Here is a 5017-nt window from a genome sequence, read left to right as displayed (position 1 = left end):
AATAAAGCAAAAAAGGAGAAAAAAAACTTTTTTTGTGCAAAGTTTGGATCAATTCCGACGTTTAGAAGTACGCGAAAAGGCAAGGAATGTTTTTGTGATGAGCCTGCGTCTGTCTGACAACAAGGTATTACACAACATCGCATCAGTTCTCATCAAGTTTTTTTCGATTTCGCTCGGATTTGCTCGCTTTTTCCGCTCGTATTTCGTACTTCCAAATTTTTGAAGTTGAAGGAATTTAATAAAGCAATTATTCCATTCGCGCTTGTTGGATATGAGACTGGTTATAGCCAACTCGGCGCTACGCGCCTCGTTGGCTATTTACCACTCATATCCAACGCGCGCCTATGTAATAATTGTTAAATAAACCAACAATTACTACTCGGAATACCTGAAAGGTATCCGAGTTAAAGGTTGTTCACCATTTACCACAAAAATCAGGAAATTTCGGTTGGAATGTAAATGGTAAGCCTATTTTGGTCTTCCCAAACGAGAAATTTCCGGAGAAAATGGGATTTCTTGAAAGGTAGTCCAAAATTCCCAAACGGAATTTCCAATCGGAAAACGTGTTATATTTGCATACTCCAATTGCATGCGTCCCTCCAGACTCTCTCGGTACCCTTGAACGGATTTTGTAAATGGTACACTGCCGCCGTTTCCAACTAAATTTCCCATTTTGCTTACCATTTGAACAAACCTAGCACCAACCGGTTTCTGGTCGTAAATGGTAAACGACCGTACTTTCGGCGCAACTAAATGCACAAAGAATTTCATGTATTCCGAGCAATTAGGACACGGGGATTTCATTGGTTAAGCTATGCGTGATAACCCCTAGGGAGAAATTGTAATTGAAAATAACATCTTCCAGACACAAAACAAACCAACTCTTGAACTAAAAGGAAAACATAACGTACACGAAAGCGAATGAAAGGATCCATTTACATTTACATTTACCACTATGCCAGCACGCCCTCTCTACGAGGCTTATGTGCTCGGGTCGGTCAGCGTTCTTACAAGAGTGGAATCTCTCAGAGATCCTACTAAGAATTTTTTACATCTCAGTGATACTTGCTTAAGCCGACTGAAACGTTAGATTGTTGCAAAATTCACGTTATCTATGTCTCATGTGTGTCGTTCAGTGCAGCAAAATGGACAGTAGCAGGGTGGTGATTTCATTGCCTAAAAGCAACTCACTTAACGAAACTATACTTTTTCATACACAAACATCAAGGATTCAAACAGCTTCAATTCTTACAGAGTTCGATGAAAATCCGGATTTATAACATGTGGTAGGGCAAAAAAGCGATTCTGTTGTGTTGGAGTTTCAGTGTCAAAGTACAAACGGGTACGAACACTCTTTATTTTACCCTTATAACTCGTTTTTCATTATTTTATTTTATTTTTTATTTTACCCTCAGTCTGCATTTTACCCTTGGTCTGCAGTCAACAGTCTGCATTTTACCCTCAGTCTGTATTTTACCCGCGGTCTGCAGTCTCCGTTTTACACTGACCGCCCAAATAACCGATTTTTCGACGGAAAATTCATCCCAGAGGATAAAACTATTCACTGGACATGTAATAAAGGTAAATATGTTCGAGCGAAAGCGAAAACAAGCGAATATTTTGAGGGAAAACACAATTATGTGAGATCAAAGGAACATGTGGTGAAGACACGCAATTGCATCGCTACGAAAATAATCTTACCTTTTCAGCGATTTTAACGCTTGAAATTCCATCCAATCCACCTGGTCTAGTCTTTGAATTCACTATTATCGCTGCCCTACGAATCTTCAGTGTTCTACATAACAGTGCACTTGGTAAAAGACGACTCGACGGGAGACAGATTGTTGTCGAAGTCCATTACTCGTCGGTTTTAAGATTCCACCGCCTGTCTTGTTCAGTATTCAATTGATTTGCCATTATTGAGCTTCATAGGGGTAAATTTTGTTCAAAGATCAACCAAAACGCCATTCGCGTTACATGACTTTCGACGCCATTGCAGGCTTAGTTAATGATTCTACTACCCTCTCGATCCTAAGAAAATACGCGCAAAAGGCTCTATGCACAAAGACACCACTTACCAGGGGAGTGACAGGCAAGACGTTTACCGACACGGAAAAAAAAAAACTAAAAAAAAAGAAAAAAAATAAAACAAACAAATCCCACCCGCTTTCCGACTGGGATTGCCATACTGGCAACCCAGTAACAAGGTGAGATCCATTTACAGTTTACAATTGGTTAAATACTTGAGTGTGCGGATTATAGCAGAGCGAACAAGGAGTGGGTAAATTGTTGTAGTTCTCGCGAACTGTGTATAATTCTGGTTTCCGGGTTCCGGGTTCCGGGTTCCGGATTCCGGATTCCGGGTTCCGTGTTCCAGGTTCCAGATTCCGAGTTCCAGATTCTGGCTTTCAGTGCTTCAAGTCTGATTCTGTCCGCATGCAGATGACCTTTCGTCATGGCACCAAAAAAAAAAAAAAAAATCATAAAGTATTCGCGGATCGGTCATTTCTCTGATATTTGAAAGAGTCATTGCTAAAGAATGGAGAAAGGATGTTTGCTATTGATACAAATTCCTGTGTTTTGCTCGAGAATAGATCGATTCGACTAACTCAATGTTGTGCCGAATTCAGATTTCGTGGGGTTCAGGTTCTTTATGTGTTGCATTTGCATTATGTTGTATTCAAACATGGAAATACTTGGAACAAAACGTATAATTCCCAAAGAATTAGAATTGAGTACAACATTGAGTTAGCCAAATTGGTCTATGCGACGAAGAGGTAAATGCGAATTTTTTTTCTTTCGTGCACATGTCCTTTATGCATATTTTGACCGAAAATATTAATTAAATTACTGAAACACATTCTAAGAAAGATTATTAAATAATCTTTCTTTTGAGCTTTCATTTGAACAAAAAGGCATTCCGGAGTAACTGCAGAATACCCCGCCACATCGAGTATCTTAAGAGGCTGGCTACGCGGTACGCGGAAAGAATTAAAGTCAAGATGGCGAAGTATCTTTACAAGCTGGCTACGCGGTACGCGGTACCCAGAAAGAGTTAAAGTCAAGATGGCGAAGTATCTTTACAAGCTGGCTACGCGGTACGCGGTACCCGGAAAGAATTAAAGTCAAGATGGCGAAGTATCTTTACAAGCTGGCTACGCGGTACACGGAAAGAGTTAAAGTCAAGATGGCAAAGTATCTTAAGTAGCTGGCTACGCGGTACGTGGAAAATTAAAATTCTAGTGTACCCTAACCCTAACTGAACCGTAAAATGAAAGCTAAAATTTCAAACGAGTGCTTAGGCTTAATCAGTAAACGAGTGCTATATTCTTCTCAAGGTCTCGGTAAAAAGTGTAGTTAACCGAACCGTAAAATGAAAGCTAAAATTTTAAGGGAGTAGGCCTAATCACTGAAACGAGTGCTTAATCAGTAAACGAGTGCTATATTCATCACACGATCGTGTTAAAAAGCGAAGTTTAAGCGAACCGTGAAATGAAATCTTAAATTTGTAAAGAGTTCTTAGGCCTAATTTGTGAAACGAACGCTTAGGGTTAATCAGGAAACGAGTGCTATATTCTTCACACGATCTCGTTAAAAATTCTAGTTACCCGAACCGTAAAATGAAAGCTAAAATTTTAAAAGAGTGCTTATAGGCCTAATACTGAAACGAGCGCTTAGACTTAATCAGTAAACGAGTGCTATCACAGCGTGCCGCGTACCTTGTAGCCAGCACAAATAACATTGCTGCGCCATTTTGAAATCATTTGTTTATGTTACGTTCTTCCGTGTCCACAGTTCCACATTCTTTTGTCTGTGGAATTACTTAGGCTTTGACGCTTTAAGAACGAGGAATATCACGGCGTACCGCGTACCGCGTAGCCAGCACATATAACATCGCTGCGCCATTTTGAAATTTAGTTCATTTGGAAATTAGTCCAAGTGGCGGGGTATTCTACAGTATTGTGCATTCCTATTTCTGGGTACCGCGTACCTGCGTGGAATATAGTTCGAGTGGCGGGGTATTCTGCAATTAAGCCGGCATGGAGGGCATTCCTAACACACAGAGGAAAAACACTGAAGCCTGCAGGCCTTAACCGAAGAGATGAAATGTAATGTAGTTTAGTTTAGCTACCTTTTTATTTTCCTTTGCTTATTTTACCTTGTCATCATGTATTATTATCTCTCCGCTTTTTTATGCACATCCGTTTTTATTAATTTTACACATCACGTAGCCTTTTTATGTCATTTCCGGTAAATATAAAGATCTTGTAACAAGCGTTTATCCATTCAATAAACCTGAAGAAGGCTGGTGTTGGCCAGCCGAAATATTGTAACAACGCCTTTGCAGTATATTTTCTACTTTGCGAGAACTAACATTTTAAGTGAAACGTTTGCAAAAAACCTTAGCGTGAAATCGGGAAGATCGGGAAAAGAGTTAAAAACTGATTCTGGTTAATTCACAAAGGAACAGATTTGACTTCCGTACTTACGCACAGTTGGAGTGAGGTTCCAAATTGAAGTCATTAAAGTAAATGATCAAATCCTTCCCGTGTGGAATAGAAACCCGATAAACACAATCCATGTTATTGGGATAGTAGTTTGGATATCCAGGACTTCTCAAGGTATCATTTTGAACAAAGCCACAATCTATAACAAACGAAATCAAAGGAAAACTGTGAAGAAGTCGTGGATACATTACTTACAAAATGGGAGTTCTGTTGGAACCAGTTGCTTTCTGACCTTGTTAGGAAATAATGACTGAATTCATGTTTGAATTCTATTTAAAAACAATGCGTTATCATTGGCAGGCTACACCAGGTCATTTTCAAATATCTGAAGGGTCCTGTATGTTAAGAGCTACGAATGGATCAGTTTGCGATAGGTAAAAACAAGGGTTTTGTTTCCAAAACTTTTCAACCTTCTACGAAATCTGGAACGGATCATGAAACCTGCCGTATTTAATTGCACTTTATAGATGCAAAAGAACCAGTTGAAAATAATCGCAAACCGCCTGGTG

The sequence above is a fragment of the Montipora capricornis genome, chromosome 12, assembly GCF_036669925.1.
Source record: "Montipora capricornis isolate CH-2021 chromosome 12, ASM3666992v2, whole genome shotgun sequence".
NCBI classification, from domain to species: domain Eukaryota; kingdom Metazoa; phylum Cnidaria; class Anthozoa; order Scleractinia; family Acroporidae; genus Montipora; species Montipora capricornis.
This window is presented reverse-complemented; position numbering follows the sequence as displayed.